This window comes from Corythoichthys intestinalis, chromosome 10, assembly GCF_030265065.1.
Source record: "Corythoichthys intestinalis isolate RoL2023-P3 chromosome 10, ASM3026506v1, whole genome shotgun sequence".
Classification (NCBI taxonomy): Eukaryota; Metazoa; Chordata; class Actinopteri; order Syngnathiformes; family Syngnathidae; genus Corythoichthys; species Corythoichthys intestinalis.
Window position 1 is genome coordinate 32,293,401 of NC_080404.1, and position 12,736 is coordinate 32,306,136.

Sequence of the window (12,736 nt, forward strand, 5' to 3'; positions counted from 1 at the left end):
GTGTCGTTTCAGATGTCATTATTAATTTTCAAGTGGGGTCAGCTCGTCAAGACTCCTAATAGCTTTAATCTTCATATCTTGCATCTTGATAAGGATCCTGCAATCCGAGACCCAGGTGTTGGCTATTTTCCCAGCTTTCTTGAGCTGACGGGCTTTTCTTGCAATTTCGGCATTTCGGCGAGTCAAGTTATTCAAAAAAATTTTCGACCCTTTCAGGTGGAGGCGCTGGTTAAGCAGGGCAGTCTTGGTCTTGTGGTCTGCCAGCTTCATGAGCACCGTCGCCGGTCCTCTCCCCCCAGATGGGAGCAGAAAGCAGCGACAGATGTCCAGCGGTTCCATGTTTATTCCATACTCTTTCAGCTTAGCAATTGCCAGTTGCGCCACTGTATCACCTGGGCTAGGCGTCAGTTGTAATCCCGAAATGATGAGCTCATTTGCGCGTCGACACTGGTCGAGATCGTCAGCCAAAATTTCCAGCCTTTTGATGCGAACATCTCTCTCCTTGACCACCGGCTTGAGTTTCTCGTTTTCAGCGCGCATTAACTGGAGCTCTCTGACGATTTCTTGATTCTGGTTTTGAATGAAGCCAGTCAAGGAGACCTCCAATTTCTGTATGGAGGATTTTTTTTCATCCAAGTCTCCAGATTTCAAATTCTTTGGAGCCATACTGGGAGTCGAGCTTGCTGGCCCTGAGTTGGCCCTGAGCGCTTATCGGTTGAGATAAGTTGCTCTTGGGAGCTCGGAGGAGTGTGTCTGCACGCAGCTTGAGCTGAATCAAGAATGATGAAAGTGAAATGAATCAAGTGATGAAAGTGGAGATTTTATTCTGCCAATTTGTTGCCGAACACAATTTGCCTTTTGCTGATCACTTCTCGGAATTATGTTCCCTGACTCAAAGATTGCATCGGTAAGTTAATTTCATCAATTGACTTTTTTAATTTATAATTGGACACACTAATGAACTACCTTCAAGTCAAACTGAATTGCGAGCTCAAGTGCCATAATGTGCAGCCATCAAAAGACATGATAGAAATTGCCAAAAGTGCTACATACAATTACTAGTATAACAAAAGTCGCTGTTAAATTTTAGTTATCATGATGTAGCTGAAAATATTGGTTGTTCTTTGATTGCACCAGGTTATATGTGACAAAATTACCAATATTTTATTTTATTTTTTTAATTGAATTTTATTTTTGTTTCAAATTGAACGCTATATAAAACGTTATAAGATTAGGCACCAATTTGTAAGGGCATACGTCACTATTTGTAAAATTGCCAACAGCCTCTGGTTGACAGGTATGCAGGGACGCAACCCTTGTGAGGATAAACAGCACGGAAGATAAATGAATGAATGAATGAATATAATCTGGTACTACTCACCTATTTGTTGCTGGACTTCTTACAGTTATTAGTGTTACTGAAAAGGTTTTTTTATATTCAGTATGACAAGAGGTGCATGGAGTGCTGCTGAGTGTACCAAGTACACTTCTGGTGCTCTTCGGTGTGGGGATCAAAAAAGCTAATAATTTAAAAAAAACAGAGGCACTCGAGAAGTACAAAAATAAAAAGCCTTTATTCAGTCATAGCTTTGTACAAATTAAAAAATGCCGACATGTTTCGGCCGTGTAGGCTTTCATCAAGACAAAAAAAGAGATGAAGATTGAGATTGTAATTATTTCATCATGCACTACAAATAAAACACCCAAATGTGATTGAAACCAGACTATTTGTTAAAAAGCTCGATTAAAAACACTATTTACCATTAAGAAAATGCAACCATTTTACTCAGTCAACCAAATGGTACACGTCAGACACTTACAGAACTTATACACTGCAAGACTTTTTTTCTTTTCTTTTTTGAAGTCAAAGAAATGCAAATTCTTTTAAGCCAGTAGAGCAGGAGTTTCACTTCCTAGAGACAAAGTGCAAGCATCAATACCCACAAATGAGCAGCAAGTAAAGGCCTGTCAAAGCATCTCCAAGGGAAAATCTCCGTATTTGTTGATGTCCATTGCTTCCAGACTAGAGACGTCCTTCGCTCCCTCAAGGATTGATGCAACAGAGACGCAACAGAAGAGCCAACATTTATTGCTGTCAATGTGATACAGGCAAGAGAGCATTCCCCAATCAGATAATTAGATGGAGTCAGTGTGACATAGTGTAAAGTCGACCGTTATAATTGCTTTCAACACGTCAGGGGTGAGAAAGTAATGACTCACATTTATTCCATTTTAACCTTTTGGGGGTAAATTGTACTCTTCACACAAAACTTCCTTATGCTAATCCATAGTCACTTCCAGTGAGGTGTGGCTCCATATGACATAACAAATAGAACCTGTCATATGTTGGCGCAGTCTTACATTTTAAAAAAAAAATGATTTACCTTATTTTTCGGACTAAAAGTCGGAGTTTTTTTTTTTTTTTCATAGTTTGGCCACTGGTGCGACTTGTACTCTGGAGCGACTTACGCGTGAAATTATTAACACACTATAACATTTCATATGTTAATTTGGTAATTTGGAGTGACGCTGATGGTTTGGTAAACTTGTTAGCATGTTCTTTATGCTATCGATACCTCAATAAACTTAATAGCTATGTTAAATTTACATACTGGGCACGTTCTCAGTTCGTTGTTTATTTGTCATATACCACTAACATACATAACACTTATTCAGCCTGTTGTTCTCTATTCTCTTTTTTTGTTTTAAATTACCTTTCAAGATGACATGTTTGTTCTTGGTGTTGAATTTTATCAAATCAATTTCCCCCCAAAATGCGACTTATACTCCAGTGTGACTTATAGTCTGAAAAATACGGTACATGAAATATGTGTTGTAGTTAATGTACAGTGCTGGCCAAAAGTATTGGCACACCTGCAATTCTGTCAGATAATGCTCAATTTCTCCCAGAAAATGATTGCAATTACAAATGCTTTAGTAGTAATGTCTTCATTTATTTTGCTTGCAATGAAAAAACACAAAAGAGTGAAAACAAAATGAAATCATTGTCATTTTACACAAAACTCCAAAAATGGGCCGGACAAAAGTATTGTCACACTCAGCATTACACTTGGTAGTACAACCTTTAGACAAAATAACTGCGAAATTCCACTTCCGGTATCCATCAATGAAATTCTTACAATGCTCTGCTGGAATTTTAGACCAAGCTACTTTGGCCAACTGCTCCAGGTCTTAGATTTGAAGGGTGCCTTCTCCAAACTGCCATTTTCAGATCTCTCTGAAGGTGGTCTATTTGGATTCAGGTCTGGACTCATTGCTGGCCTCTTTAGAAGTCTCCAGAGCTTTCTCTCGAACCATTTTCTAGTGCTTTTTGAAGTGTGTTTTGGGTCGTTATCCTGCTGGAAGATCCATGACCACTGAAGGAGATCCAGATTTCTCGCACTGGGCCCTACATTACGCTCCAAAATTTGTTGGTTGTTTTCAGACTTCATAATGCCATGCACACGGTCAAGCAGTCCAGTGCCAGAGGCAGCAATGCAACCCCAAAACAGCAGGGAACCTCCGCCATGTTTGACCGTGGGGACCGTCTTCTTTTCTTTGAAGGCCTCGTTTTTTTCCTGTAAACTATGTTGATACTTTTTCCCCAAAAAGCTTTACTTTTGTCTCATCTGACCAGAAAACATTCTTCCAAAACGTTTTTGGCTTTCTCATGTAAGTTTTGGCAAACTCCAGCCTGGCTTTTTTATGTCTCTGGGTCAGAAGTGGGGTCTTCCTGCGTATCCTCTCATAGAGTCCCTTTTCATTCAGACGCCGACGGATAGTACAGGTTGACACTGTTGTACCCTCGGAATGCAGGACAGCTTGAACTTGTTTGGATGTTAGTCGAGGTTCTTTATCCACCATCCGCACAATCTTTCGTTGAAATCACTCGTCAATTGTTCTTTTCTGTCCACATCTAGGGAGTTTAGCCACAGTGCCGTGGGCTTTACACTTATTGATGACACTGCGCACGGTAGACACCAGAACATTCAGGTCTTGCAGCCTTGAGATTCCAATGCTTCCTCACAATTTTGCTTCTCAAGTCCTCAGACAGTTCTTTGGTCGTCTTTCATTTCTCCATGCTCAATGTAGTACATACAAGGACACAGAACAGAGGTTGAGTCTACTTTAATCAATTTTAACTGGCTATAAGTGTGGTTTAGTTATTGCCACCATCTGTTATGTGCCACAGGTAAGTAATATGTGCTGTTAATAACACAAATTAGAAAAGCATCACATGATTTTTCAAATGGTGCCAGTAGTTTTGTCCGGCCCAATTTTGGAGTTTTGTGTATTATATATATATATATATATATATATATATATATATATATATATATATATATTTTTTTTTTTTTTTCCCCCCCATTATCTTTTGTGTTTTTTCATTGCAAGCAAAATAAATGAAGATGTTACGACCAAAGCATTTGTAATTGCAATCATTGCATTGCAATGATAATGATTTAATCATGCAGGGCTGCCAATACTTTTGACCAGCACTGTATATACTGTATATTCAACTTACACCAGCTTAACATTGTCTACAATAGAAAATGGATGGCTGGACTGTGAAAAAGAACAATTATGTCATGCCGTCAGCCGTATCTCCATAAAAATGCTGACCTTTTAACCGACAAGAACTCCTGAGAGCCACACAAGTGGTTGCCTCTCTCTTCTGTGGAATAAAAGCTGCAGGTTAACCACAGCACTTGAATGCAAATTACAGTTCGACCCAATGAGACCCATTGGCGTTCTCTGTTCTTTGCTGTAGAGAGGGTTGTTTGCATTCAAAAAAAAAAAAGAAGGGAAAAAGCAATCGGTAATGTGTGCACAGCATGGATGTCAGCGTTACTAATAAATATGTGGGTGTCCACCTGTTGATCTTGAATGTAATCAACTTTTTGTTCATCCATCCATTAATTTTCAGATCTGTTTATTCTGGTAAGGGTTACAGGGTGCTGGAGCCCTCTCCAACTGACATCAGGTGAAAGGGGGCCAACACGAACTGATCGCCAGTCAGTCAGTGTTTTTTTTTTTTTTTTTTTTAAATCCTCAATATAAATGGAAAATGAAATATGCATGGACAATATATGATTCGGTACGTTTGTTTTTGTCTATGTGCTATTTGCACCTTCAAAAATAAAATCATAAGTAACTCAGCCATACTTCAGGGCTTTTTCATTTCACTTGAGTCATTCACTACCTGATTGCCATTTAACACAGGTGGGGTCTTCAAAGCTAGAGCCTTGCCTTGGCCTCATTTATATACAACAGCTACACAGGGGGTAGTGCAAATACCACCTTACACAGGCATTACAAAAGGAGACCTTTAAATCCAAGAAAATGAGGCATTATACCATACTTACTTTACATACATTAGCTGTTATTTACCAAAGATGAGTAGTACATTTCTGTGAAACTGCGAGGATTCAACACAAAATGTCTTTTAACCTTTTCACGCAAGAATTATGATTTTTTTTTTAACCCCTTACTGGACACTCATTTTAGTCATTGGCTGCCATTGACAGCAATAGACGCTAAGTCCATTTTGAGTGGGAGGAACGAATGAACATTCAATGGCACTCAAATTTGAGCATTCGCAGCCAGTCCTCAATTGTTAAAACAATTGGATGTCAATCCCCAATGGAGTGAGTTAAATACTAAGAAGAAGATTACATCTCCAATGCATTTTTTTTTTTTTTTTTTTTTTTTTGTCTCTCTATTGGTACATTCCATTCTGGCGGTCTACTGACTTGTGGCAACCTGGACGAAGAGGAAGAACTGATTTCGTAATTGGTTAATGGTGAAAGGCGGGACATCTGTTGTAAACACGATATCAAAACAATAACAAACTTGCGGGTGGCAAATCATCTTTTAAAATTGGAAAATCTCGATTTAACCATTGAGAACCGTTTTAGAAGTATTTCCAAAAAACATGTTTCTTTTATCCCAGTTAACAGACGGACATTAAATAAACGTTGATTTTTTTCATCAAAATCATCAGTATGGTTGACATCGAAATTTTCCACAACATCTGGTAGCTATTGAGTTCGTCTTTTATAGCTACCGGGAAATATGATTGAAAAGTCATCGAATTATGGATGAGCAGGAGTTTTGGTCGAAAAATAGTTGTGTTCTTGGTTGACCGGGAAGACAGCGACTCACCTCGAACGAACTCCACTGGAAACGCCTCATTTAAGGACAGCCATATTTAAAAGTAAGATCGCTGCATTTTTTTCAGAGCCTTTAATATCAATGATGTCTTACGGTAGAAAGAACCGCGTTTGTCATTACTACTTGTACTAGTATATAAAACCCTTTGCCTAAAACACTGTGACAAATTTGCCAAAATTGTAAGAAAATGTGCATTTGCTGTGATTGGCATTCAAGCGAAGACCTACTTAGCTTGGATGTTAGCTAAGTAGAAGTTCAGGCAAACTTAAATTCCTTTCCAATTAAAGTGCTAAAATCGCTAGATATCACACAACTGAGCCTAGTCTAAATTAATTTATTGAACACAAAGACAGTGCGGGCATTTTCCCATTGTAGCTAGCTCTGTTCCCATGTAGCCGTAATTTGGTTTGAGATTGGTTGCACTTCCCCTCAAAATACTGAAGTATGATATCTGCTTAAATTCCATGATATGAATGAACTTTGAATGCTGTTTTGTTTGTATTCATCAGATTCATTAAAGAGGCAGACTGAAATGGACATCTCAGAATATGCATTGGTTGCTGTTGTGCAGAAGTAGCTTGGCTATGCCCCAGACCGCGTTTTTTTTTTTTTTTTTTTTTTTTAATTTCATTTCATTCCAGGCAGTTACATTCATCTTCACAAATACAGATCTTTGCTTTCAAGAAACAACAGAGACAAAAAAAAAAAGACACAAAACAAAACAAAACAAAATGCCTGAAAGGGAGTGGGACGAAGAAAACTTATTAAATCCCACCCCGATTTCTCAATAATCATCAAAATAAATAACTATTTTCCTGCAACCTGTTTCTGTTTAGTTACATAGAATACATCCTTCCCTGACACATGTAACGGGAGGGCCGAACCCTCAATATCGATTCCCTTAGTCAAAAGAGAGAAAAACAAGAACAACAAACCCAAAATATGTGTATATATATATATATATATATATATATATATATATATATATATATATATATATATATTTATATATAGATATGTGTGTGTGTGTGTGTGTGTGTGTGTTTGTGTGTGTAAATATATACAAATACACACACACTTATATTGCGTATATCCATACCAGTATGGTAAAAAGACCTACATAAACAGTGATGTACATTTAAGACCCTTCCTGAATATACTTAGACCAAATTAATTGTTTATAATGAAATTTAAATATGTGAATATTTTTACACTCTCTTAGTGATGAACTCAGATTGTACCATAATTTAACTCCTCTTACAGACACACAGAAGCTCTTACGAGTCGTTCTAAATCTAGGAAGTACGAACTCCCCGTAAGCTCTTAAATTGTGAGCTCTTTCACGAATGGTGAAATGTGTTTGTAACTTTGCGGGTAATGTGTTGTTGAAAGCTTTATATAGAATTATGGAAGTGTTGTAATCGACTAGGTCTTGAAATTTAAGCAATTTAGATTGAAGAAATAGTTCATGGGTGTGATCCAGAAATCCAGTCTTATGAATGATGCGAACTGCTCGTTTCTGTACTATGACTAAAGGATTTGTCGTATTGCGATAGGTATTCCCCCACACTTCCACACAGTACGTAAGATATGGGAGAATCAAGGTACAGTACAGAATACGGAGTGCATTGTGATCAAGATATATTTTAACTTTGTTCAAAATTGAAAGGCTTCTTGAAATTTTGGTTTTTATATGTCTGATGTGGGGTCTCCAAGACAGTTTGTCATCAATTATAACTCCCAAAAATTTATTCTCACTAACATTTTCAATTTGTATACCTTCAATACTAAATGTTGGTTCTGTATCAATTTTTGCATTCCCAAAAACCATTGCTTTAGTTTTACTTATATTCAATGATAATTTATTTATATCCATCCATTCTTTAATCAAGTTTAGTTCCCTGTTCACGGTAGTTACAAGTTCAATGTAACTATCACTACTGTAAAAAATATTTGTATCATCTGCGAAGAGAATGAGTTTTATAACTTGGGATACATTAAATATATCATTTATATACAAAGAGAAAAGTTTAGGCCCCAACACTGACCCCTGTGGAACCCCACATGAAATACCTAGTTTATTTGATGAATAAGAGCCGATGTTGACATATTGCTCCCTGCCTGTTAAATAACTTTTCACCCAGTCCCCAGCTACCATATTTTTCTAATTTTTCAAGTAAGATTGAATGATTTAATGTGTCAAAAGCTTTCTTGAGGTCAACAAAAATCCCAACCGCATATTTATTCTGGTCAAGTGCATTAGTAATTCCCTCTACTGCCTCAATTATTGCCATTGAAGTAGTTCTATGCGTTCTAAACCCATATTGTCCTGCATTTAGTATTTGATGTTTCTCTATGAACTTTTCAAGTCTAGAATTAAAAAGTTTTTCTAAAATTTTTGAAAATTGTGGCAATAGAGAGATTGGTCTATAATTTGTGAAATTGTGTTTATCGTTGCTCTTGAATAATGGTATTACTCTAGCAATTTTCATTTTTTGAGGAAAACAACCAGACTGAAGTGATAAATTACAGAAATATGTTAAGGGCTTTACAATGGAAAATATAATCTTTTTTACTACTAACATGTTAATATCATGATAATCCACAGATGACTTACTTTTACATTTTAACACAATATTAATAATTTCCTTGTCGTCTGTACATGTGAGGAACATCGAAGATGGATTTCTTATAATCGTTTTGTGACAGTTATTAACAGTATGGCATGGAATTTCAGCAGCCAACTGAGGGCCAACATTTGTAAAAAATTTATTAAAACCATCAACGATATCATTCATGTTATGGATGTTCCCATATCCATCGGTAAAATAATCAGGATATGATCGAGCTGGAGATCCTTGTTTAATTAAATGATTTAGTGTATCCCAAGTTGCTTTCATATTATTTTTATTAGCATGTAATCTTTTTTTATAGTACACTTGTTTACTTGTTCTAATGATGTCCGTCAACTTATTTTTGTATGTTTTATATCTCTGTTCCGCCTCTTTTGTTTTTGCTTTGATGAACTGTTTATATAAATTATTTTTCTTTTTGCAAGCATTCATAATTCCTTTTGTGAGCCAAGGACTTTTTGTCTTTTTTTCCTTGATACAATATTCTTTAACAGGACAATGTTTGTTGTATAAGAAGGTAAATATATCTAGAAAAGTATCGTAGGCACGATCCGCATTGGATTCACTATAAACCGGGCTCCAGTCTTGCTGTGCAAGACTGTAATTGAAGGCATTTATTGTTTCTTCATTTAATATTCGCTTGGCTATAGTAACCACTGTATCTTTTTTTATCTGAAGATCACAATCATATATGGCAAAAACCGGTAAGTGGTCAGTTATGTCACATAAAATCAGGCCACTATTGACCTGACCATCCATGACATTGGTAAATATATTATCTATAAGAGTGGCACTGTGTGATGTTATTCTACTTGGTTTTGTTATTGTTGGGTATAAAGATGAACTATACATTGTGTCAGTGAAATCATCAATGCTTTTGAGTTTGGTTGGATTTAATATGTCAATATTAAAATCCCCGCAAATGAATAACCGTTTTTGATTCACAGATGAAAACAATTTCTCTACCCAACAATTGAAGTTATCAATACTTGAACTAGGTGTCCGATATATGCAACTGATTATAACATTTTTCTGTTTTTCATTTTTTATCTCAATCGTTAGACATTCAAATATTCCATCAACAGCTAAGGTCATATGCGTTACAACATTAAATTGTATAGACTTGTGTATAAATAAGGCTACCCCACCCCCCAGTTTGTTCTGTCTGTTCATATATCTGAATTCATATCCATCCAACCAAAAATTTATACCTTTGTCAATGTTAAGCCAGGTTTCAGATATGGCAATAACACTAAATTGGCAAGAGAATTGTTCCAAGTATTCCTTAATGGACCCAAAATTCGTATACATACTTCTACTATTGAAATGTATTATTGACAGCTTGCCCTTTGTTTTGATATTTGTTCCATATTGTTCGTAAGAAAAATAATTACAATTTATAACAAAGGAAGAAAAAAAATTGTATTCAGGGTCTATAGAGATATCTTGATCTGCTGTGTTGTACTCACTATATGTTTCCAGTTCCATTTGTTTGTGATGGAAGATTGACTTCAACCTGTCCATGTTATATGATTGATATTCTCAGTGCATGCTGTCAGTTGTACTTGTCTAGATCTTCCATGCTCTTCACGATCAGTACCTTGGCTTCCTCTGGTGTCCCGTTCAGCTTAACGTAGATCTTACAGTTTGTTACCCATGTGTGTTGTATTTTACCTTGCTTTTTCAGTTGTCTTGCCTTCCTCGCGATGTCTGCGTTCCTTCGTGTCAGATGTTCATTAATGAAGACGTCTGTGCCTTTTAATTTGCGTCCTTGCCTCAACAGTGCCACCTTATTTTTTCGATTAATGAATCTCATAATGACGGCTGGTGGTCTGTCGTTGTTCCTGGGTAGGGGATGACACGCCTCGATGTGCTCCAGGTCCATTTCTATCCCCTTGGATTGGAGGAAGGATGCCACCTGTAGCTCCACCGAACCCGTCTCCTGGACGCTTGGCTCCCCGATGTCCGCGGTCAACGCACGCGCGTAAGAGCGCGGCTTGATTTTTATGCCAGTGATGACCACATCATTCATTCGGGTGTACTGCTCTAGGTCTTCCACCCTGCGTTCGAGGTCCCCAATTCGTTTGTCTTTTTCGGCATTCTGGAGGCGTAGTTGTTTAACTTCCTCCAGAAGCCCCAACAGCTGCTCCTGCTGCGTTCTGACAGCAGTCACTTCTTCGATCAGAGAGTTGAGGGAGGTTTTAATATCGTCGACCTCCTCCGAAGCCGGTGTTGGGCCTCTCTTGGGTGGCATACTGGCGTGTATGTACCCAGAGGCGACAATTTTCCAGCTGCGGCGCAGCCAAGCGTGACCTCGCTAGCGGCTAGCGTCGTGATCGTGGGAACGAACACGAAGCGCGGCGATCGAGTCCTCCAGTTCGCCCTGTCGTCGTTCGTGCCTTTCCTAACTTCGAAAGTGCCTTTCTTAAAGTCGAAACTTTCTCCTTGAGCCTGATGCAACCTCCTTGTATTGGTTGGTGGCAAGGTTCGCAGTGAAGCTCTTCAGACTGAAGAAGAGGCTTAAGTTTGAAATATGTTTACTAAGCGTTTTTTTATAATAATTTGAAATCTAGAAAAGTTTTTATTTTTATTATTCATTTAGTATAGTATTATCTATCAGCCTAGCTGTTTCTTCTGTCTGTAAATAAAGCAGGACCTCTAAATAAAGACACCTTTGAAAGCAATAATAGCGTCATGGTTGAAAATAAAGGAAAACAACATTGATTCAGCGTTGTTCCAATATTATTAATAATCGAAAAAACTTTCCAGTTTTCAACTTTGAAACAACATTAACTGAGGGTGCAAAAGTGATGACAAATCAACATCGGGTGTCAACGTTGATTCAACGACATAAGATCCAGAGCGGAATGTTGATCCAACATCTTTTCAACATCGGTCTGCTCAAGGGCGTAGGTTTGGTCTTAATATTGGTAGGGGCCACATAACAGCATAATCTGCATTTACACTTTTTGCTGGGGACAGGACATTAATAAGACCAAACATATTTGGTGAATGGGGGTCAGTGCTACATATCTCACCAATCTGAACCTAAATCATTGATAGTCAAAATGATTAATGCAAAATAAATCTGTATTGACCCATACTAACTTTCACACTGAAAATTTATAACATCTTATAATTTTTGTTAAATCTATTCATTCATTCATTTTCCATGCCGCTTTTTTTCCCTCACGAGGGTCGCGGAGGTGCTGGAGCCTATCCCAGCTAACTATGGGCAGTAGGCAGGGGACACCCTGAACTGGTTGCCAGCCAATCGCAGGGCACAAGGAGACATACAACCATTCACGCACACAATCATACCTACGGACAATTTAGAGTGTTCAATCAGCCTACCATGCATGTTTTTGGGATGTGGGAGGAAACCGGAGTTCCCGGAGGAAACCCACGCAGGCACGGGGAGAACATGCAAACTCCACACAGGAAGGCCAAAGCCCGGGATTGAACCCTTGATCTCAGAACTGTGAGGCTGACGTGCTAACCACTCAGCCACCGTGCCGCCGTGTTAAATCTAGTCAAATAATTTTCTCCATCTTTTTTTGAGTGTTAAAGGCTAGTTAACAGATTAATGCGTCAGATTCTTCCACTTCCACTAAATATTACTATTTGTTAGTATTGGGCTTATACATGTAAAAGTTGGTCATTTTTCACCTAAATCAAGAAAAAAATTCTCTTTCAAATAGGGCTGCAGCTATCGATTATTTTAGTAGTCGATTAATCGATAAACCATTACTTCGAATAATCGAGTAATCGGATAAGGAACATGAAAAATTAAATTACCTGAGCTTAGCCTCAAAAGGTATAAAAAATAAATGAGGCTCTTTGTACAACAAAATAACAATTGGCTAACTTACATCGCAAAAGTCCGCTAGTTTAAATGCTACAAAATGCTAACTTATTTACATTGCTCT